Source organism: Hyla sarda, chromosome 6, assembly GCF_029499605.1.
Source record: "Hyla sarda isolate aHylSar1 chromosome 6, aHylSar1.hap1, whole genome shotgun sequence".
Lineage (NCBI taxonomy): Eukaryota > Metazoa > Chordata > Amphibia > Anura > Hylidae > Hyla > Hyla sarda.
Window position 1 is genome coordinate 1016623 of NC_079194.1, and position 25308 is coordinate 1041930.

The following is a 25308-nucleotide window of genomic DNA, read 5'->3' on the forward strand; positions in this document are numbered from 1 at the left end:
ATGTCAAGTCACAGTCAGTTCAGTCTGTCCAGTCAAGTTCAGATACAAATCTTCTGTGGGGAGAAAAGCCAAGTGAGCAAATGGACGCCATTTGCAAAAGATGAGGAAACGGGAGAGAAAGCCACAGGCAACTCTGGTCCACAAGACTATGTCCACCCTGGCGGTAAGCCCTAACACAGGAGTCCTCAGTGAAGAGCAGAGTCAGTGTTTAATTCAGTCAAGCAAGGACTACAAGTCCCATAGTGCCTAGAAGCAACTGTGATCCCTAAATCATTCTCCAGTAAATATTGCATAAATTAGTGAACTGTTCCTGTCTATTAAGTAGTTTCTGTTAACCTGTATCTGCGCTCTTTATTGCCTCAGTGCTGGTTTCCACAAAAAAAATTTTTTGTGGAGGATAAATGCAACAAATCTAACAAAGTGCAATATGAAAAAAAAATCACAAGTTCTACAGCAGAAGACAATAGGTGCTCAGACTACGGCTGAGTTCACACTGTGGAACTGCCCAATGAATGGTCCTGCTCATAGAATACATTGCTGACTACGTTCAGAATACATTGCTGACTGGTCCTAACTGACTGCCCTTAAAATCTTGACGATTCCTCGGTCTGAATGTGGTCTAAATGTAACATGAGTTATCAGCTGACTGCTGGGCTCCAGATCTCTCCAGATCCCCCATCCTGTCCCCAGGGCTGACCCTACTGTCCCCTGACTTCATCTCCCAAGATAGTTGGGAGGCCACCATATATGTTGTATGTTAGATTCTGCCCTAACGGAGGGCTCGGCCGACACATGCCTAATATGTATGGGGCCCTTAAAGAGGTATTCTGGGATTTTTGGTTCTTTGAATGTAAGACAGGGGCTGCAGAGTTAGTCTAGTTACTAATATCCTTCACATACCTGTGTTTGATGGCTGGTATAGAATTTCTTTGTCTTTCTTTTCCCCAGAAGTTCATTTTCTGCAGCCTACAAAATGACCTTTATCTTGGACTTTTCCCAGCTTGCTGGGCGACCCGAGACAATATATCACAAGTCAGGTGCTGAAAGGGAGCTTGGCTGCTCCGTCTGTTGTGTGTGAAGCCGCCCTCTGATGACGTTACCGGTGGCACATGTGCATTCATCATCAAACAGATCCACAGCTAGTGTGTCAGGTGATGTCGGGCAAGTCATGTGATTGAATGGAGCGTGGCTGTGCTGAAATGGGTGGGGTGACCGATGTGTGGGAGGGAAATAAGTCACCTCCCACCTTGAAACAAAGGATTTTGGGGATCAGTTCTGCCTGTCAGGAGGAGCTGAGGGGATGAATCTGTTCTGACTGTCACGAGGAGCAGAGGGGACGGATCAGTTCTTCCTGTCAGGAGGAGCGTAGGGGACAGATTACTTCTGCGTGTCAGGAGGAGCTGAGGTGACGGATCAGTTCTGCCTGTCAGGAGGACCGGAGGGGACGGATCAGTTCTGCCTGTCAGGAGGAGCAGAGGGGACGGGTTAGTTCTGCCTGTCAGGAGGAGCAGAGGGGATGGATCAGTTCTGCCTGTCAGGAGCGGCAGAGGGGACGGATCAGTTCTTCCTGTCAGGAGGAGCGGAGGGGACGGGTTAGTTCTGCCTGTCAGGAGGAGCAGAGGGGATGGATCAGTTCTGCCTGTCAGGAGGGGCAGAGGGGACGGATCAGTTCTGCCTGTCAGGAGGAGCAGAGGGGATGGATCAGTTCTGCCTTTCAGGAGGAGCAGAGGGGATGGGTTAGTTCTGCCTGTCAGGAGGAGCAGAGGGGATGGATCAGTTCTTCCTGTCAGGAGCGGCAGAGGGAACGGATCAGTTCTTCCTGTCAGGAGGAGCAGAGGGGATGGGTTATTTCTGCCTGTCAGGAGGAGCGGAGGGGACGGATCAGTTCTTCCTGTCAGGAGGAGCAGAGGAGACGGGTTAGTTCTGCCTGTCAGGAGGAGCAGAGGGGATGGATCAGTTCTACCTGTTAGGAGGAGCAGAGGGGACGGATCAGTTCTTCCTGTCAGGAGGAGCGGAGGGGTCGGATCAGTTCTTCCTGTCAGGAGGAGCAGAGGAGACGGGTTAGTTCTGCCTGTCAGGAGGAGCAGAGGGGATGGATCAGTTCTGCCTGTCAGGAGGAGCAGAGGGGACGGATCAGTTCTGCCTGTCAGGAGGAGCGGAGGGGACGGATCAGTTCTGCCTGTCAGGAGGAGTAGAGGGGACGGGTTAGTTCTGCCTGTCAGGAGGAGCAGAGGAGATGGATCAGTTCTGCCTGTCAGGAGGAGCAGAGGGGACGGATCAGTTCTGCCTGTCAGGAGGAGCAGAGGGGATGGGTTAGTTCTGCCTGTCAGGAGGAGCAGAGGGGATGGATCAGTTCTGCCTGTCAGGAGGGGCAGAGGGGACGGATCAGTTCTGCCTGTCAGGAGGAGCGGAGGGGATGGATCAGTTCTTCCTGTCAGGATTAGCAGGGGGACGGATCAGTTCTTCCTGTCAGGAGGAGCGGAGGGGACGGATCAGTTCTTCCTGTCAGGAGGAGCAGAGGGGACGGGTTAGTTCTGCCTGTCAGGAGGAGCAGAGGGGATGGATCAGTTCTACCTGTTAGGAGGAGCAGAGGGGACGGATCAGTTCTTCCTGTCAGGAGGAGCAGAGGGGACGGGTTAGTTCTGCCTGTCAGGAGGAGCAGAGGGGATGGATCAGTTCTGCCTGTCAGGAGGGGCAGAGGGGACGGATCAGTTCTGCCTGTCAGGAGGAGCAGAGGGGATGGATCAGTTCTGCCTGTCAGGAGGAGCAGAGGGGACGGGTTAGTTCTGCCTGTCAAGAGGAGCAGAGGGGATTGATCAGTTCTGCCTGTCAGGAGGAGCAGAGGGGATGGGTTATTTCTGCCTGTCAGGAGGAGCGGAGGGGACAGATCAGTTCTTCCTGTCAGGAGGAGCAGAGGGGACGGATCAGTTCTTCCTGTCAGGAGGAGCGAAGGGGACGGATCAGTTCTTCCTGTCAGGAGGAGCAGAGGGGACGGATCAGTTCTTCCTGTCAGGATGAGCAGAGGGGACGGATCAGTTCTTCCTGTCAGGAGGAGCAGAGGGGACGGATCAGTTCTTCCTGTCAGGAGGAGCAGAGGGGACGGGTTAGTTCTGCCTGTCAGGAGGAGTAGAGGGGACGAATCAGTTCTGCCTGTCAGGAGGAGCAGAGGGGACGGATCAGTTCTGCCTGTCAGGAGGAGCAGAGGGGACGGATCAGTTCTGCCTGTCAGGAGGAGCGGAGGGGACGGATCAGTTCTGCCTGTCAGGAGGAGCGGAGGGGACGGATCAGTTCTGCCTGTCAGGAGGAGCGGAGGGGACGGATCAGTTCTGCCTGTCAGGAGGAGAATATGAACGAAACAAAGAAAGGAAAGAAACATTTGCTCCTTTCCAAATCCATAATTCCTCCAGGATCCTTTAGTCAGCGACCGCGCCGAGGAGAAAAGTATATAAAAAGTTTTTATTTTCCTAAAGAAAATATTACTGCGTGCATCTGCGCCATTGTTTGTGAACATATCGGTGAGTGTGTCTGCACCATTGTTTGTGTACATATTGCTGAGTGCGTCTGCGCCATTGTTTGTGTACATATTGCTGAGTGCGTCTGCGCCATTGTTTGTGTACATATTGCTGAGTGCGTCTGCGCCATTGTTTGTGTACATATTGCTGAGTGCGTCTACGTCATTGTTTCTGTACATATTGCTAAGTGTGTCTGCGCCATTGTTTGTGTACATATTGCTGAGTGCGTCTGCGCCATTGTTTGTGTAAATATCAGTGAGATGCATCTGCGCCATTGTTTATGTAAATATCAGTGAGATGCATCTGCGCCATTGTTTGTGTAAATATCACTGAGATGCGTCTGCGCCATTGTTTGTGTAAATATCGCTGAGTGCGTCTATGCCATTGTTTGTGCAAATATTGTTGAATGCGTCTGCTCCATTGTTTGTATAAATATTGCTGAGTGCGTCTGCTAAATTGTTTGTGTAAATATTGCTGAGTGCGTCTGCGCCATTGTTTGTGTACATATTGCTAAGTGCGTCTGCGTCATTGTTTGTGTAAATATTGCTGAGTGCGTCTGCGCCATTGTTTCTGTACATATTGCTGAGTGCTTCTGGGCCATTATTTGTGTAAATATCGCTGAGTGCGTCTGCGCCATTGTTTGTGTAAATATCACTGAGTGGGTCTGCGCATTGTTTGTGTACATATCGGTGAGTGTGTCTGCGCCATTGTTTGTGTAAATATCAGTGAGATGCTTCTACGCCATTGTTTGTGTAAATATCGCTGAGTGCGTCTGCTCCATTGTTTGTGTAAATTTCGCTGAGTGCGTCTGCGCCATTGTTTGTGTAAATATCGCTGAGTGGGTCTGCACATTATTTGTGTACTTATCGGTGAGTGTGTCTGCGCCATTGTTTGTGTAAATGTCAGTGAGATGTGTCTGCGCCATTGTTTGTGTAAATATTGCTGAGTGCTTCTGGGCCATTGTTTGTGTAAATATCGCTGAGTGCGTCTGGGCCATTTATTGTGTAAATATCGCTGAGCAACTAACATAACTAGTATTATTTGCCAAGTTCTTCATTGGCTGGAGTGCAACGTCCATGATGGGAGAAGGTTCACACTCAGCGGACCACCGGGGGGCAGTGTTCTGGCAGATGGACGATTACTTTATTCAAAACCAACGAGGGGTTTACATCTTTTTTTGGAATCTTTTATCCTTTATAGCATATCGCATAAACCAAGAGCCTGCACAGAATCCTTCCTGTACCGCCCACACCTGTCTTTTGTCCTGCCCACACTTCCTGTGTTTTGTCCCACCCACACTTCTTGTATTTTGTCCTGCTCACAGTTACTGTATTTTGTCCCGCCCACACTTCCTGTATTTTGTCTCAACCACACTTCCTGTATTTTGTCCCGCCCACACTTCCGGTATTTTGTCCTGCCCCCACTTCCTGTATTTTGTCCCGCCCACACTTCCTGTATTTTGTCCTGCCCACACTTTCTGTATTTTGTCCCGCCCACACTTCCTGTATTTTGTCCATCCCACACTTCCTGTATTTTGTCCCGCCCACACTTCCTGTATTTTGTCCCGCCCACACCTCCTGTCTTTTGGGATGGACAAAAATACAGGAAGTGTGGGCGAGACAAAATAAAGGAAGTGTGGCTTCCTTTATTTTGTCTCTCCCACACTTCCTGTATTTTGTCCCACCCACACTTCCTGTATTTTGTCCGGTGATACGTTGAGCGCAGTGTGACGATCCATGCACACGGAAGAAGGAAGACGATCACACTGGAGGAAAAAAAAAAGCTGTAGCCACGCTACAGGGGAACCGAGGAAGGTGAGGTAAAGTTTCTTTTCTTTTTTTTGCAGAACAGGCACAAGGGACTCAAGATACTTTTAGTAGACTACTTCTTTAACTTTTAATGAAATAGGCCTTAGATTAAAATCCTATCCATGGTGGTGAGTCTGTAATGGTATCACCTCAATAACACTGTTGTTCGCTGGCCTTCCCCATCTCTGAAGACATTGCGGTATACAGGCAGGAGAGACACTGCGGTATACAGGCAGGAGAGACACTGCGGTATACAGGCAGGAGAGATACTGCGGTAAAAAGGCAGGAGAGACACTGTGGTATACAGGCAGGAGAGATGCTACTGGAGCTTTTCTGAATTAAAACATATTTACACGCCAACATGTTTCACTACCCACAAATGGTGTCCTCAAGGGTAAGGGGACAATGAGTGAGTGCACAGGTCTGACTCTCCAGTGCTGTTCTGCATGTAATGAAAGCAATTACCACTGCAGTTCTTTGGCGGGAGCGCCGATGCCTGCACTGATCCGTTCTGTAGGTTGTGATTTAGAGTCCAGTGGTAATAGCTGGATTGAAGGATAAATCACATGACAGCTGGAAAAAAAAAGATTAACTGTCAGAGGATTATTTAAGATAAAACCTTTGTTAGGAAACCTGTTTTGTGAGAGGGATAAGGTGACATTGACAGAGATTACACAGCGGTGTCTGACAGGCAGGTGAGCGGTGGCTACCGACCGGCCGGCACAAAACCTTCTCCACGTCAAACTGCAGCTAAAACAATGACAGGCAAAATCAAACCGGATTTCTTGCGATTAAATACAATCCAGGTCCTCGCCATAATGACGGTTATTTGATACTTTCCTTTGTAAACAGATTTTTTTGTTTGAACTCCAAAAAGAATATGAAAACAGGGCACTCACCACACCATTCAATGCTTCAGTGAAGGATTTATTAACGGAACCAAGTTATATCAAGTGCGGTGCAGACAAAGATCGGTGCAGGGGTGTCTCGTAGGGCAACGGTGCCGTTTCGCACACAGCAGGCCCACACGTCACTGCGTTCTGAGACACGTTATATAATCCCCAGTGTCCATGGTTACATGTAAACAAACATCAGACAGTGATCATAAAAACATATCTAAAACAATTGTAGAGAATTGGGGATTTTCCTATCCTTGGTGAAAGAAAATATAGATTTTATTAAAGACAGGAGACGAACATTATGCTATTCTTTCTTAACTGTAATTTATAGCAGCAAACATATGGTTAACCCCTTAAAGATGCAGCTTGTTTTCCCCTTAAGGACGCAGCACTTTTTTTGTAAATCTGACCACTGTCACTTCAAGCATTACTAACTCTTTTACCTTTCATTCTGATTCCGAGAATGTTTTTTCATGACATATTCTACTTAAACACAGTGGTAAATTTTCATTGTTACTTGCATCATTTCTTGGTGAAAAATCCCCAAATTTCATGAAAATGTTGAAAATTTAGAATTTTTCTAAGTTTGAAACTCTCTGCCTGTAAGGAAAATGGATATTCCAATTTTTTATATTGATTCACAAATACAATTTGTCTACTTTATGTTGACATCATAAAGTTGATGTTTTTACTTTTTGAAGACATTAGAGGGCTTCAAAGTATAGCAGCAATTTTCCGAATTTTCACGAAAATTTCAAAATCTGAATTTTTCAGGGACCAGTTAAGCTTTAAGTGGGTTTGAGGGGCATTTCTGTGAAAAATACCCCATAAATGACCCCATTATAGAAACTACACCCCTGAAAGTATTCAAAATGACATTAAGAAAATGTGTTAACCCTTTAGGTGTTTCACAAGAATAGCAGCAAAGAGGAAGAGAAAAATCAAAATCTGCATTTTTTACACTAACATGTTCTTGTAGCCCCATTTTTTTCATTTTTAAAAGTGGTAAAAGGAGAAAAAGCCAAATTTCTCTCGAGTATGGACATAACTCATATGCTGACATAAAGTGCTCTGCGGGCTCACAACATGGCTCAAGGGGAAAAGAGAAACTGTGGGATTTAAAACATTTTTTTTGCTGTCATGGTTTTTGGGGGCCATGTTCCATTTTTGAAGCCCCCATGGTGCCAGAACAGCAAAAAAAAATCAAAAAAAATAAACACATGGTATACTATTTTGGAAACTACACCCCTCAAGGAATGTAACAAGGGGTATATTGAGCCTTAACACCCCACAGGTGTTCGACGCTTTGCGTTGAAGTTGGACGTGAAAATGGAAAATTAGATTTTTAACACTAAAATTATGGTGTTACCCCAAATATTTATTTTTCACAGGGAGGATAATAGGAGAAAATGGACCCCAGAATTTGAAGCCCAATTTCTCCCGATTAAGAAAACGCCCCATATATGGACATTAAGTGCTCTGCTGGCGCACTACAGGTCTCAGAACAGAAGGAGCGCCATTGGACTTTTGGTGAGAGAATTTTGCTGAAATTGAAGTCGGGGGTCATGTGCATTTTCAAACCTCCCATGGAGCCAGAACAGCAGAAACCCCCCAACATGTGACACCATTTTGGAAACTATCCCCCTCCAGGAACGGAACAAGGGTTACAGTGAGTACTTACACCTCACATGTTTTTTGAACAGTGGGCCGCAAAAGGGAAAAATTAGATTTTTAACACTAAAATGATGGTGTTAATCCACATTCTTCATTTTCACATGGTGTAATAGAAGAAAATGGACCCCAAAATTTGAAGCCCAATTTCTCCTGATTAAAAGAATGCCCCATATGTGGACATTAAGTGCTCTGTTGGCGCACTATAGGTCTCAGAACAGAAGGAGCGCCATTGAACATTTGGAGAGAGAATTTTGCTGGAATTGAAGGCGGGGGGATGAAAATTCAATGTTAATACTGATATGCCAATTATTTCCCCAGAATGATTACCCAGAGTATAGCCGAAAGTAAGAATGATGCCCGCCCCAAACCCGCATTTCAGGCAACTGCCAACCCCCAATACTGTTGACTCTGTGTCCCATTTTGTTTGGGGAAAAAAAATATGGGGGGTATTGGCAAAGAGTTTTTTTTTTTTTTTTGGGTGGGGGGGGGGGCTGTTTTGGTTTTCAATTTGGAAGACAATGTACTCTGGATTGGTACATTGGAGTTAAATTTTGGGAATGAAAATCAGGTAAAAAGATTAAAATGTAGAACTCCATGGAAGTGTGATACTCCCTGAAGCAGTTTTTAACCCCTTAAGGACTGAGGGTTTTTCCGTTTTTGCATTTTCCTTTTTTCCTCCTTGCTTTAAAAAATAAACTCTTTCAATTTTGCACCTAAAAATCCATATGATGCTTATTTTTTGCACCACCAATTCTACTTTGTAATGACATCAGTCATTTTGCCCAAAAATCTACGGTGAAACGGAAAAAAAAAAATCATTGTGAGACAAAGTTGAAAAAAAAATGCTGTTTTGTAACTTTTGGGGACTTCCGTTTCTACGTAGTACATTTTTCGGTAAAAATGACACCTTATCTTTATTCTGTAGGTCCATACGGTTAAAATGATTCCCTACTTATATAGGTTGGATATTGTCGTACTACATGCAGGAAAATTTATACGTTTAAAATTGTCATCTTCTGACCCCTATAACTTTTTTATTTTTGCACATATGGGCGGTATGAGGGCTCATTTTTTGCGCCGTGATCTGAAGTTTTTAGCAGTACCATTTTGCATTGATAGGACTTATTGATCGGACATATTGACTTTGGAATTTTTTGGCGCATACGCCATTGACCGTGCGGTTTAATTAACAATATATTTTTATAATTCGGACATTTCCGCCCGCGGTGATACCACATATGTTTATTTTTATTTACACTGTGTTTTTTTTTTTTTTATGGGAAAAGGGGGGTGATTCAAACTTTTAATAGGGAAGGGGTTAAATGATCTTTATTTGCTTTTTTTTTTTTTGCAGTGTTATAGCTCCCATAGAAAACTATAACACTGCACACACTGATCACTTATACTGATCATTGTTATCCCATAGGAGACTATAACACTGCACACACTGATCTCTTATACTGATCATTATTATCCCATAGGAACCTATAACACTGCACACACTGATCTCTTATACTGATCATTATTATCCCATAGGGACCTATAACACTGCACACACTGATCTCTTATACTGATCATTGTTATCCCATAGGGGGCTATAACACTGCACACACTGATCTCTTATACTGATCATTGTTATCCCATAGGAGACTATAACACTGCACACACTGATCTCTTATACTGATCATTGTTATCCCATAGGGACCTATAACACTGCACACACTGATCTCTTATACTGATCATTATTATCCCATAGGAACCTATAACACTGCACACACTGATCTCTTATACTGATCATTATTATCCCATAGGGACCTATAACACTGCACACACTGATCTCTTATACTGATCATTGTTATCTCCTAGGGACCTATAACACTGCACACACTGATCTCTTATACTGATCATTGTTATCCCATAGGGACCTATAACACTGCACACACTGATCTCTTATACTGATCATTGTTATCCCATAGAGACCTATAACACTGCACACACTGATCTCTTATACTGATCATTATTATCCCATAGGGACCTATAACACTGCACACACTGATCTCTTATACTGATCATTGTTATCCCATAGGGACTTATAACACTGCACACACTGATCTCTTATACTGATCATTGTTATCCCATAGGAGACTATAACACTGCACACACTGATCTTTCACATTGATCACTGGTTTCTCATAGGAAACCAGTGATGGATGATTCTGCCGCTTGACTGCTCATCCCTGGATCTCAGGCACTGAGCAGTCATTTGGCGATCAGACAGTGAGGAGGCAGGTAGGGACCCTCCTGCTGTCCTGTAAGCTGATTCGAGATCCCGCGATTTCGCCGCGGCTATCCCGAACAGCCCACTGAGCTAACCGGCATACTTTCACTTTCACTGTCATAGCGGGTCGGGCCCGGCACCTAGCAACTGCCGGGACCCGAGGCTAATAGCGCACGGCATTGATCAGGGTGCCGTGCGCTATTAACCCTTTAGATGCGGCGTTCAAAGTTGATCGGGAGCGGACACATGACGTTCCAGTACGTCATGTGTCCTTAAGGGGTTAATGCGGAGGCCCGGATGATTGGGGCAATTGTCACACTGAGTGGTGGTGTCCTTCCGTATCCCCCTCTTGTCCTTCCGAATCCCCCTCCTGTTACACACTCTGCATTTTTTCTGGGGGCACACAGTTCCAGAGGTGCTCTGATCCACTCCTTGGCAGTCACCAAAGATGAAGACCTTTAGAATTTCCTCTTGGAACTGCAGAAATGTCCCTGTGTTGCCAGCGTACTGGGACAGTACAAAAGAGTTGTACATGGCAACCTGTACCATGTAGACAGAAACTTTTTTGTCCCATGCCTGTGTTTTCCGCATGGCGTTATACGGCTTGAGGACTTGATCAGAGAGATCAACTCCCCCCATATACTGATTGTAGTCCAGAATACAACTGGGCTTGAGGACCGCTCCCGCGGTACCTCGCACAGGGACAGGGGTGCTGCCATTCCCATGAATTGTGGTGAGCATAAGAACATCCCTCTTGTCCTTATACTGTACCAACAACAGGTTTTCATGGGTAAGGGCACGGGACTCACCCCGGGGGATAGGAATTAGGAGGGAATAGGAAGGAAGGGCTCTTTGATTCTTCCGCACGGTCCCACAAACGAGCATGGATCTAGCAGCGACGGATGTGAAGAGAGGGATACTAGTATAAAAGTTGTCCACGTAAAGGTGGTAACCCTTATCCAGCAATGGGTGCAAAAGGCCCCAAATGATTTTCCCGCTAATACCCAGAGTGGGGGGACATTCTGGGGGTTCAATACGGGAATCTCGCCCCTCATACACCATAAACTTGCAAGTGTAACCTGAGGTATTCTCGCAAAGTTTATACATCTTCACGCCATACCGCGCCCGCTTGGTTGGGATGTATTGCCGGAAGCTGAGTCTCTCCCTTAAAGCTGATGAGAGACTCATCAATAGCGACCTCCCGCCCCGGGACATGGGCCTTCCAAAATTTGGCCCGAAGTGTTTGATGACTGGCCTGGGGACATGCCGCATTATCAGCATAAGGGTGGTTTCACACCACGTTTTATACTTACGGTTTCCGTATACGGCTGGGAGGAGGGGGCGGGGCTTAATCGCGGCGCCCGCACTCAGCCGTATAGGGGAACCGTATTTAATGCATGTATATGAGCCGACTGGAGTGAACCGCAGCCTCCGGTCAGCTGCGTTTTTGGCCGTATGCGGTTTCCCGACCGCAGGCAAAACCGTGGTCGACCACCCCCCCCCTCCTCCCAGCCATATACGGGAACCGTAAGTACAAAACATGGTGTGAAACCACCCTAATGCAAGCATTTCCGAATGGCCTCCAACATTGCCTGACACAGAATTTTTTTTACCAGGCCCATATGCAGCTCGAGGCCCCAAAATTTCCTAATTTTGGCTGGGGATGGGTGTGTGTGTATGTGTGTGGGGGAAAACTTTATTTGTGTATGTGCTGTGTGTGATGCGAGACTACCTCCCTAACCCACCCTAACCTAACTAGCTAAACCCGCCCTAACAGAAAAAATATAAAGTAAAAATGGGAAAAAATTTTTTTTTTTTTTTTTTTTTTTAAATGGACTTCTAGCTAAAAAAAAAAAGAAGAAAAAAGCCCTGGCCCAAAAAAAAGTGTGCGCCTAATCAGTGGTGTGCACACTTATTAGTGATTGGTGGCAGCAGGGGGCCCAGAAGTCAGTGGGGGGTCCGGCCATTCAGCACAGAACAGTGTCTTGTGGCACGTACAAAATACCCAAACAACAAAATAACGCTTAACCTCGAAAAAATGCACCAGCCTGAACCCAAAAAAATTAATAAATCGCAGACAGCGGTGGGGCAGGCCGCACACAGAGGTACAATCCGTCCACACAGCACAAGCCTGCTACTGGTGGCACGGACCGCCTATAAGTACAAAAAATAAAAACAAAAAAGCCGCTATAACCCGAAAAAGCGCCTGCACCACAAAAAAACCATGCTGATCAGTACTAAGGGACTGATCAGCGGCGGGTGGGCTTTAGCTAACGGTGCCAGACTGCTCTTTTATAGCTAAGAGGGCCCGGCCACACATTTAGCAAAAAAAAGGTCTGCACCCCCCAAAAAAAAACACTGGCCGCAGACCGCAGTGACCCAGTAGGGCAGGGGTCACACAGCTAAAAGTGCTACGGACCCGCTGACAAGTACAGATGGTACGCTGAAAAATATATATATATATTTTTTTTACTCCTAACCTGTCCCTACCTAATCTAAACTGCCCCTGATTGCTTTCTGTTCAAAGGGGCCACAGAAAGGGGGCATTTCTTTTTTTAACTATAAGGGGGGAACGGAGCAACGTGCTCCTTCACCCACCTCCCCCCTCCCCATACTGCAGTGATTGGTGCGGTCACTACGGCAACTGCCACCTCCCAGTACTGTACGGATGATGATTGGTGGTGTATATTACACCACTCATCATCACCCTTATCTGGGTCACGTGACCTGGAATGGCCGCAGATCGCTGGTTTGTATTTACCGGTGAACTTTGGTGGTCTCAGTACCCCCTCCGGTTATGAGCTGGGATGCCTGCTGAATGATTTCAGCAGGCATCCCGGTCCGGTCCCCGACCAGTTAGCGGCAGTGACCGGAATTCCCACGGGCATACAGGTACGCCCTGTGTCCTTAAGAGGTTAATATGTAAAATATGTATAAGAAATGTAATATGTATAAGAAAATGTCTTATGTATCAGCATATAACATTCATATGTGGTAATGTGGTGTCCCGGTACCGTATGTTATACATTACCTATGTAGAGGTCCCCATAGTCAGAGTCCCTAGGATGTCGAGGTCCCTATCTGTTTGTAGCGTAACAGGACCTGCGGGTCATGTGATCAGGTGGAAAACTCTATGGTTTTGCTTTAGGACTAGTGTTGAGCGGCATAGGCCATATTCGAATTTGCGATATTTCGTGAATATATGGACGAATATTTGTCATATATTCGCTAAATTCACATATTCGTAATATTCGCGTTTTATTTTTGCATATGCGAAAATTCGCACATGTGACAATTCACACGCCAGTCTCACACAGTAGTATTAGAGCCTTCTTTACACCACACAAGCTGGAAGCAGAGAGGGATGATCACTGTGATGTGTACTGTGAAAAAAAAAAAAACTAATATTCGCGAGCAACACTATTTAGGACCTTAGGAGGTCCCAGTAACATGTTTACCCACCATGGCTTGTAACGGTGAGTGACAACTGACACGGACCAATCCAAAACGGCCCTGCCCATATAAGGGAGCTGCGGCCATTAATTGCTCTCTTGTTCCTGTGCAGCCAAGCAAGCAACATCTCTTGTTCCTGCGCTGCTGATGAGGACGGATCTGCGCAGTTATCTTCCGCAGTGACTAGGCCCATGCCTTGCGGCAACGGCCATTCATACAAAATTGTGAGTCATCTCAATCCCTGTTAACTTCGCAAGATCCCCGGACCTAAACAGACCCCTAAATCCGAACGGATCTCTGCACAAATCCTAATTCTATTAACCCTTGGATAAGTCAACGGTCCGCAGTATCTGTCAATCATTGCTGAGCTGTATAGAGACTGTATTACTGAGACTGTTACTGTTATACATCTCTATTGTGGACCTTCATTCATTTAAGCACGCACCTATCGTTTCTGGGAAGGGTGGCGATAGGCCGAAGATTTACCTCAGCGTATTAACCCTCACCCTGGCTTCACGAGTGACAAGGGTTAAATTAACCCCTCATATACCGAAGCAACACCCCCACTGTATTATATCCCCCCAAGGGCTACCACAAAGCCTTTTTAGCGTCGCACGAAAAGGATTCGGGTGTGTGCCTACTACAGTTGCCACTAGTGAAAGTGTACTTCCCCAAGTAACGAACTTTATTCATGTGCTTTGAACCGTTTTGTTGTGTACAGGAGCGGTGTCCTTGGTGCACCATACAAGGGGGCCACGAGAAAAGTAAGGGGGGAGGCGAAAATGTATCTGCAACTAGGATGTGTAAACTACGCAATGAATTTATGCTGCGATCGTCTAGTCCGGTCAGAACAGGCGGAGCTGAACTGCTGCCGGAAAAGCGCACGAAGAATGCCCGCGCTGCGCCCCTGGGCGTGGCTGCCAAGTTGCTGTGTCGCAGCTGAAGGGGAACTTGGAGATACAGGAGTCGTTTCTGGAAGGACCGGAAGTCGGGGCTGCACCGATGACGTCCTTCCTGCCGGCCGCCATTTTGGGGAAGCCCACTATAAAAGACACCACGCACAGCGACCTCTTCAGTCTGCACCGGGATTTGGAGAGTACAGACATGGCGGAGAGCAGCGTTCCATGTGGTAAAGATGGCAAAATGGCGCTGGAACAGCGGAAAGTTGTGGCATTCGCAGCCCGACTTTTCCAAGAACTTCCATTAGACGAAGAGGGGGCCTGCAATCTTCCCCCACTGCCTGATTATGACGACGATTAGCCAGAGAAACCTCCAGCGGAGAGCGCAGGGACACCTGGAGGTGCATCACCGGTGAGACTGTCCCCTCACCACAGAACTTGGGGCTCGTCAGCCGAGATCCCATCAGAGGAGTCTACAGTGAGTACCCCGCCAGAGGCAGACTTTTCTTCCTCCTCCAGCCCTGAAGCTATACCCCAGTGGATCTTTGGGGATGAGCCGGGACTCATCGAGCATATGCACGCGGTTCTACAACCCATACCTGGGAAGCCACTCCCACCAATTCCAGCCGCACAAAGGGAAAGGGCCCGTCAAGAAGCTGAGCTGGCTGAACTGAGGAAAGATTAAAGGCCCGACACAGAGAACTGTACGCCCCTAAGCATGTGCATTTGCCTCCTGAAGAAAAAATCCGCTACCAGGAGAATACTAAAGAAATGGAAGCTTTATTCATCTGCAAGTGGAACCATCCCCGGGAAGGGGAGGAGCCTCTAGAACGACGAAGAGCAACTGTGGCCAAGTTTGACAAGGTCAGAGGTTATGGGACACTCCTAGAATGCCATACTGGGCAGACCATCCTCGTAAACCGGCGAGCAGTACAGAGGCCATATCTTCATAAAAAGTTCTACACATTGGAGGTCGGTGAGATAGTGGAGTACACCCCCGTCCAGAACCTGCGTGGAGAATGGGCTGCAGCGGTCACAAGACCAACAGCCCCAACACCGCTTCCCTTCAAATACTTTCCGTCTACAGATTGGGAATCAGATCCCTTCAACCTGAGGCCGAAATGGTCTGCTCCTGATGCCTCCACCAACGTACTCAAGGAGGAGGAGCCTCTACAACATCAATCATCTTCTGTGTACAGTAAAGTACCAAGTCCTTCTCAAGTTCAAGAAAGTATGCCTAAATTGCGGGCACCAAGGACCATACCTAGACCCTCTCGGAGCAATGAGAGTTTGTCTGTTCCAGAGGTACCAACATATGTACCTAGACCCTCTCGGAGCAATGAGAGTTTGTCTGTTCCAGAGGTACCAACGTATGTACCTAGGTCCTCTCGGAGCAATGAGAGTTTGCCTCCTGCACAGGTACCAACCTATGTACCAAGGCCCTCTTCGGACATGGAGAGTTTGTCTGTTCCAGAGGTACCAACGTACGTACCTAGGTCCTCTCGGAGCAATGAGAGTTTGTCTGTTCCAGAGGTACCAACCTATGTACCAAGGCCCTTTGCTGACATGGAGAGTTTGCCTGCTTCCAGAGTACCGACGAAAGTGTTTTTGCCCCATTCCTAATTTGGAGATGGTGCTCAAGCCCTATTGCCCCACTTATATTCCGGCCAGTAAGCCTTGGGCCACTCTAAATCCTACTGTTAATCATTCTACTCTCACCAATGTGGTGTGGTAGAGTCACATTAACTCCTTGCCTGCCTTAGATGTTGGCAGATATAGAGGATCTACAAGAGGCACAAGAAGATTCAGAAGAAATGTCTTTTGAAGGACTGTAAAGTAATGTTTATTGCTTTTCTGTGCTAACCACTTTTGTTTTACAGTAACAAAGTTCAAGACATGTGCCTAGCAGGACTGTGCTAAAATTGTTCCAGTTTTAAGTTCAGCAACGTAACCATCAAGCTTTGTGCCTAACCATCAGGTCAAGAGACTCCTAGCCTGTAGGAGATTCGTAAGTTTTGTTCCCGGCTAATTGTGGTATGGCCGTGTTTTCCATTCCTTCCCATGAACTCTTAGTGTAGGTGGACTGCTGATCCTTACACGCCAATTTGTATATTTTTCCATAGACTCCTAGTGTAGGTGGACTGCAGATCCTTACACGACCGTTTTACTTACATAACCCTATATTTATAGGACTTTCTCGCCAAAATGTTGCACTTATCAGGTGTATGCGCCTGACTCTTGTTGGAGTATTGATAAATGTATAGTAAAAATGTATATGGTTCTTGTACACAAGAAGAATAGCTTCATGTCTGTGTACATAAAAGTAAGTCAAGGTTGTACCCAGAAAATTGTCCGCTATATGCACGTGTACACCAAACACAAAAATGTAAATAACTCTTGTACACATGTACATACAAAGATGTAAAAATGCTCAAAGGTGTTTAGTAGTTACTTAATAGGTGACACCCCGGCTCCTCCGAGGGTAGTATTGCTGCTGTCGCCAATCGCTAGCACCTTTCTTAACAAAAACAGTAGGGTAACTTAACAAAAACAGCAGGGTAACTTACCCTTAAGATAGTACTTGCACACACAGTACTCTAGACTACTCACCTAAATATAGTACTTCAGTCTATTTCAGTACATAAACAAAAATAAAATGTATCTCACATTCAAACAAACACTTAGGAACTGAAGCCTATTGATGTCCAATTCCTACCACTGTTAGGTACACTCATATGTCTTTTCTCTGTATTACGTGTGTGAGATGCTCTACCCGGCCAGTAGGTGCTCTTGCGAGTATAGAAATGAAAATGTATTTCTAAAGGTAACCTAGGTAGGTTATTTGGAAGTGCTCTAGGGGTAAGTAGCGTGTAGCCGATAGACCCTAGCAGCCATCTTACTGTGTCCTAGCTTCCGGCTAGCCAGTATACCGCTCGTGTACTAACAGGTAACTTATTGTTGGCAAAAATAAAACATTTGTGAGATTTCAAAATGTATAGTCAGCTTGAAGCTAAATGTATAGAGAGCTGTACTAATGTCTAGTTAGCCTCATAAATGTTACAGAGAGCTATAATAAATGTTTAAGGAGCTAGAAACTAAAGGTTAGATAGCTTCATCACTGTCTAGGTAGCATCAAAATGTATAGATAGATTTCTATTGTCTAGTCAAGATACTAGTAAGAGTATCCAGAGAATGTGTTTAATGTTTACCTAGGTTTTGTCAGGATGTATAGAAAAAAATAATATATATATATATATATATATATATATATATATATATATAATCCTGTTTTAGTCCTAGTTCCTCTGCCTTTGGGGACAGGCGTTGAGGTCGACTTATTTTAAGCAAGGGGGTTTGTGGTGTCCCGGTACCGTATGTTATACGTTACCTATGTAGAGGTCCCCATAGTCTGAGTCCCTAGGACGTCAGGGTCCCTCTTTTCTAGTCTTCCCAATGTCACCTCTCACTTAGCCACTGAATGTATTGTAGTTTTATCTGATATTTATACAGTTATAAGTATAAAAAGTGTATATATTGAATTGTCTACCTGTTTGTAGCGTAACAGGACCTGCGGGTAATGTGATCAGGTGGAAAACTCTATGGTTTGCTTTAGGACCTTAGGAGGTCCCAGTGACAGCTGACACGGACCAATCCAAAACGGCCCTGCCCATGCCCATATAAGGGAGCGGCGGCCATTAATCGCTCTCTTGTTCCTGTGCAGCCAAGCAAGCAGCATCTCGTCCTGCGCTGCTGATGAGGACGAATCTGCTCAGCTGTCATCAGCAGTGACTAGGCCCAAGCCTTGCGGCAACGACCATTCATACAAAACTGTGAGTTATCTCAAACCCTGTTAGCTTCGCAAGATCACCGGACCTAAACAGACCCCTAAATCTGGACGGATCTCTGCACAAATCCTAATTCTATTAACCTTTGGATAAGTCAACGGTCTGCAGCATCTGTCAATCATTGCTGAGCTGTATAGAGACTGTATTACTAAGACTGTTGCTGTTAATTGGATGTACCGCAAGTACCTCAGTAAGTTTATGCAAGTTCAAGTTTATCTCTATTGTGGACCTTCATTCATTTAAGCATGCACCTATCGTTCCTGGGAAGGGGGGCGATAGGCCGGAGATTTACCTCAACGTATTAACCCTCACCCTGGCGTCACGAGTGACAAGTGTTAAATTAACCCCTCATATACCGAAGCAGCACCCCCACTGTATTATATCCCTCCAAGGGCTACCACAGTAACAATGGTACAGTCTGAATGGATATAATGTCCCATCTGAATTAACTCCTCCTCTTTCTTTGATGAGGTTTAAGATGAAGAACTCTTTAAAGTAGAAGTAAGTATATATTGTCCAAATTGGAACTGAACAAACTAGAGCAATGAAGGTAGTATAATGAGGTATAACCAGACTGGAAACAGATTATCCATATTGGAATCGGGAACTCAAGAAGATCTGACTTCTGAAGAAGGTTAAACTGTAGTGTTGCTCGCGAATATTCGTTTATTTATTTTTTTCACAGTACACATCACAGTGATCATCCCTCTCTGCTTCCAGCTTGTGTGGTGTATAGAAGGCTCTTATACTACTGTGTGAGACTGGCGTGTGAATTTTCGCATGTGCGAAAATTAGCATATGCTAATTTTCGCATTTGCTAATTTTCACTTATGCTAATTTTTGTATATGCTAATTTTTGCATACGAATATGCGAATTTAGCGAATATATGACCAATATTTGTCCATATATTCGCAAAATAACGCAAATACGAATATGGCCTATGCCGCTCAACACTATTAAACTGAAAGAAAAAGATGACATTCGTCCAGTTCCCTGTCTGACCCATACCTCCCAGATTCATCTTTATTTTTCATATTAGTAAACTCTCTTTACTCTTCCCTAACTCTTTCTTTTCCCTAAATAAATCATTACAATTTCCACCTGGGCCCTGGCACACCATTCCCCATCAATGTCTTCCCACCATCCTCTTTCACCTATTCATGCTGCTAGTTGTTTTCTTCGTTATACATCTTCATTAATATTTCATTTATTTTGCCCTTCCGTGCCACCATCCTTCCTGACTCTCTCGTGATCCACTGACGATCCGTCTATCACACATCCTCAGGATCAACGAGGTGGAGGAGAGAGTACTGCTCATTCAACTCATCTTATTTTTAAACTATTGTACTAAACTATTATACAGCTTTATCTTTTTCTTTCTTTTTCTCTTTTCCTCCTTCTCTCTCCTCTTCTTCCTTCTCCCTCCCTTGCGAGGAGGTCTTCATTCATCCCCCTCATCCTTTAAGTGGAAGAACCCTCCATTCTATATCATACCTTCAGTGTGAAGGTAAAAAACCAACAAAAACTAAAAACCAATATATATATATATATATATATATATAATAGTAATATTACTTATATACGGTATATAAAGAATCATAGTTACTCAAATTAAACTAGATAATATTTTCCTCCCATTCGATATTTCTTTCTTATAATTTCCATATTCCCCTATATTCTATTGTTAGGGTCTTCTTGATCAGACAGAGAACCTCCCCTTACAGAACAATGATCCACGCCACTGATGAAGTGCATTCGGCGTGAAACGTGCGTTGGGGTAGGTGCAGGTAATACATGGCTCTGTTTTGGTAGTGATTTTTTTCTCCTTTGACTTCTTTTTGCTCTTGTGTGTTCAATTCTGGGTTATTTTTTGAGATTGTTGTATCTCTTTTCTATCAGTATTTGTCTATCACATGCAATATTTGTCAGCTATCTATATGTTATACCATCTATCTCAGCCTGTATGTTCCTATCATTTCATCCAGCCTTGTGCACTGTGCTGTTCTATATAAAAAGATATTTTAATACATGTCATGTTTTATCAGACCTTTAATAAAGTTTTGCTATTTCATAATTTAATGTTGCTGATGTTATCTTTTGTTTTGGTGTTGAGTTTCCGATTTGGCTGCCTCAGCACCCTTTCCCTGTAGACGTTACTTTGTCGAGGATAGATTTGTAATTCACTTTTATTTAAGAATCTTAACCCTTCTAGTACTTATCAGCTGCTTTATACTACAGATATATTACAGAGGAAGTTGTGTAGTTCTTTCTAGTCAGACCACAGTGCTCTCTGCTGGCACCTCTGTCCATGCCAGGAACTGTCCAGAGCAGTATATGTTTGCTATCGGGATTTTCTCCTACTCTGGACAGTTCCTGATATGGACAGAGGGGTCAGCAGAGAGCACTGGGGTATACATTCACAAATTTCTCTGTTTTCCTTTAATATCCAAAAGAAATGCCAATGAATATGAAGTGGTAACAACAGAACTGTGTAAAGTTAAGCAGAAATTACGTACTAGAATATCAGAACAGTTTGCAAAATTCTCTAAAAATTTTGAAAAAAAGTTGTCTACCGTACAAGAAATGATAAAAGGAGTAAAAAGAGACAAGTTCATACCTGATAAAAAGACTTTGAACAACAACAAATTTTCTCTTGGAATAAAAAGGATGGAAAGACAAGGAGACAATATAAACCACAGAGAACAGGAAGAAAAATCCTAGAAGTACTGACTTCATGACTACAGAGTCCGATACCAGTCATTCCAATGAGTCTGAACAGGGACATCAGCCGAGACAAGTGGCCCTTTAGGAAAAGGATTAGGGGAGGAGAAAAAAGAATATTGAGAAAAAGGAAGAGGAAGAGTGTAACATGGCGGAAATGAACAACATCGTAGTGAATTTGACAGATGTGATACTGAACCATGTGACTTTGTCGGTGTTAAACAAGGGACTAAATTGTGGAATAGTAAAGGGTTTAGATTGGGCTAAGTTTCAGGAGGATTGGTGGAGGGGAATGAGAAAAATGTATTTAAAAAAATGGGTTCCTGTTAATAAATCACATAGTGAAAAAAAAAACATGGAAAAAGATGGTGAATCTGCATGTAGGATCAGAAATTTGGGATTTAGTGTTCCAAAAGAATGAAATGAAAAAGAACAACAAGCCTGTTCGATCTATGTGAATTGGCCAATATAGACATGTCACAAGGGAGTAATGTAAATGCGGATCTATTCAAGGGCGATAACCTGTCTAGAAAGAAGTAAAGACCTACAGTACGGCAATGGGGTCGCCAATCTCTTGCTCATACGCAAATATTTTTCTTGCTGTACTTGAAAACAATTGCGTCTTTACAACCCGCAATCCTTTTATAAGTAAAATCCAATTATACCTCCAATTTGTAGACAATCTTTTCATTACAGACGACACCGAGTCTGAGTTCGATTTGTTCATTAAATATCTGAACGATCAGAACGGTATAAATATGCGATTTACATCCCAGTTTGGAAATGATCGTCTTGAATTTCGAAATGATTGAAAATAAGATTTTAACATCAGGGTTTCGCAAACCAATTGCAAAAAAACGCATTATTACATTACAAATCATCCCATCCACCTCATGTAAAACAGAGTATGCCTTTTAGCCAAATGTTGATGTTAAAAAAAGAGTGAATAGCAATAATTAAAATGTTTATACTCAAGCAGATGAATTACAGAAGCGGCTGATGCAGCGGGGAGGCTCGAAGAAAATAATCGATGACGCAAGAAAAAAAATTGATAAGATTCCGAGAAAGCAGTTGTTAAAACCCAAACAGAAGAAAACAGATAAGACAAGATTAGTGTTTGTTTTTTCAAATTTTTTGACAGAATCAAAACCCATCATAACATATAAAAACAAATTGACAATTAGAGATAACATAAAATCCAAACAAAAAAAGAAAAAAACAAACAGATTTGGCTTACAGAGTAAAGACCGGTCGCCAATTTTTGCTGTGGGTCCCGTTAGTTTTTCCATTTAAACTCTAAAGCAAAAAATATTACTTTAAATGTTTATAATGTGAAGATAAGTCAATTAATAACATGCTGGTCTACCAATATTGTTTATGCCTTAACATGTAGTTGTCATTTGTTCTATGGAGGGAAAACCAAGAGGCCGTTATTCCACCGCGTCCGTGAGCACCCACGATCCCTAAAAACTGGAGAAGGAACAGCGCAATTCATTCAACATATGAATGAAAAACATAAAGGAGAAATTAATTCCTTTCAATTCACTGGCATTGAAAGGGTGGAGCGTGCACACGGAGGAATGAGAAAGGAAGAAATCCTAGATGAAAAAGAAGTCAGGTGGATTTTACGGTCAGAGGCTTTGGGTACGACAGGTCTAAATGACAGAACAGAGCTAAATGTATTGTTAGAATTCTCTGTTGTTTTTAGATATGTTTTTATGATCACTGTCTGATGTTTGTTTACATGTAACCATGGACACTGGGGATTATATAACGTGTCCCAGAACGCTATGCCGTGTGGGCCTGCTGAAGCGCTGGAAGTGTGCGAAACGGCAACTTTGCCCTACGAGACACACCTGCATCGATCTTTGCCTGCACCGCACTTGATGTAACGGAATCCGTTAATAAATCCTTCACTGAAGCATTCAATGGTGTGGTGAGCGCCCTGTTTTCATATTCTGTTTGGAGTTCATTTATGGATGGTCCATGTATTAGACAGTGAACCCGAGTGACCAGGATGGTGAGATCCAAGAGCCGGCAAATAACGTTCACATACAGGTGCCACCGTCACAGCAGTGCAGAGGGAATGTTTGTTGTTGGATTTTTTGTTTCATTTCTCGCAGGTTTGGAAATAGAATAAGAAAAAAAGCAAGAAAAAAAAAGAAGAAAAAAGAAGAGAAGAGAAATAGAGAAGAAGAGAAGAGAAATAGAGAAGAAGAGAAAAAGAGAAATAGAGAAGGAGAGAAGATAAATAGAGAAGAAGGGAAGATAAATAGAGAAGAAGAGAAGATAAATAGAGAAGAAGAGAAGACGGGAAGAGAAATAGAGAAGAAAAGAAATAGAGAAGAAGAGAAGACGGGAAGAGAAATAGAGAAGAAGAGAAGAGAAATAGAGAAGGAGAGAAGATAAATAGAGAAGAAGGGAAGATAAATAGAGAAGAAGAGAAGATAAATAGAGAAGAAGGGAAGAGAAATAGAGAAGAGAAATAGAGAAGAAGAGAAGAGAAATAGAGTAGAAGAGAAATAGAGAAGAAAAGAAGGGAAGAGAAAAAGAGAAATAGAGAAGGAGAGAAGATAAATAGAGAAGAAGGGAAGAGAAATAGAGAAGAGAAATAGAGAAGAAAAGAAGAGAAGAGAAATAGAGAAGAAGGGAAGATAAATAGAGAAGAAGGGAAGAGAAATAGAGAAGAAGAGAAGAAGGGAAGAGAAATAGAGAAGAGAAGAAGGGAAGAGAAATAGAGAAGAAGAGAAATAGAGAAGAAGAGAAATAGAGAAGAAGAGAAGGGAAATAGAGTAGAAGAGAAATAGAGAAGAAGAGAAGAGAAATAGAGAAGAGAAAAAGAGAAATAGAAAAGAAGAGAAATAGAGAAGAGAAATAGAGAAGAAGGGAAGAGAAATAGAGAAGAGGAGAAATAGAGAAGAAGAGAAGAAGGGAAGGGAAATAGAGAAGAAGAGAAATAGAGAAGAAGAGAAGAGAAATAGAGAAAAAAGAAAAATAGAGAAGAGAAATAGAGAAGAAGAAAAGAAGAGAAGAGAAATAGAGACGAGAAAAAGAGAAAAAGAAAAGAAGATTAATAGAGAAGAAGGGAAGAGAAATAGAGAAGAAGAGAAATAGAGAAGAAGAAAAGAGAAATAGAGAAGAAGAGAAATAGAAAAGAGAAGAAGAGAAGAGAAATAGAGAAGAAGAGAAATAGAGAAGAGAAGAAGAGAAATAGAGAAGAAGAGAAATAGAGAAGAGAAGAAGAGAGGCGAAATAGAGAAGAGAAGAAGTGAAATATAGAAGAGAAGAAGAGAAATAGAGAAGAGAAGAAGAGAGGCGAAATAGAGAAGAGAAGAAGTGAAATATAGAAGAGAAGAAGAGAAATAGAGAAGAGAAGAAGGGAAGAGAAAAAGAGAAGAAGAGAAATAGAGAAGAAGAGAAGAAGAGAAGAGAAATAGAGAAGAAGAGAAATAGAGGAGAAAAGAAATAGAGAAGAAGAGAAGAGAAATAGAGAAGAAGAGAAATAGAGAAGAAGAGAAGAAAAGAAGAGAAGATAAATAGAAAAGAGGAGAAATAGAGAAGAGAAAATAAATAGAAGAAGAGAAATAGAGAAGAAGAGAAGACGAGAAGAAGAAGAGTAGAAGAAAAAGAGAAGAGAAATAGAGAAGAGAAATATAGAAGAAGAGAAATATAGAAGAGAAGAGAAAGAGAAGACAAGAAGAAGAAAATAAGAGAAAAAGGGAAGAGAAGAAGAGGAGAGAATAGAAGATAAATAGAAGAGAAATAGAGGAGAATAAAAGAAGAAAATAAGGGAAGACGAGAAGAGAAATAGAGAAGAAGAGAAAAGATATAGGGGGAGATTTATCAAGGGATTCAGAGTGCTTTTTTTTTTTTTTTGTTGCTTACAAAAGTCGCATATGCGCCTAAGCAAATTTTTTCTGACTTTTGGCTGTAAGCCAAAATTAACAAAAGAGCTTACTAAAGTAAATGTCTATTTTCACTGTTTTCAGGGATTTATCAAGTGTGAAGTTCGCACAAAAAGTTGCAACCGCCTCCAAAGCAGCGTAAATGTAAGCAAGCCCGGAATTTTCTTACAAAACTTTCTTTGGAGAGCGGGATTTCCGTTTTACCCCCCACCCCTAACAGTCGGAAAGAGAGACAAAAAGAAAAAGCAGGGGGCGCTCCCTTGTGATGTATATCAAAAAGGTGTGTGTCCTCCACCCCCACCCTTCGGTCATC

At 43.4% G+C, this 25308-nt stretch overlaps 1 pseudogene; it reads left to right on the plus strand.

The window, feature by feature from the left end:
• Positions 1-24845, plus strand: LOC130276650 (golgin subfamily A member 6-like protein 22; annotated as a pseudogene).
• Positions 24846-25308: the final 463 nt, after the last annotated feature.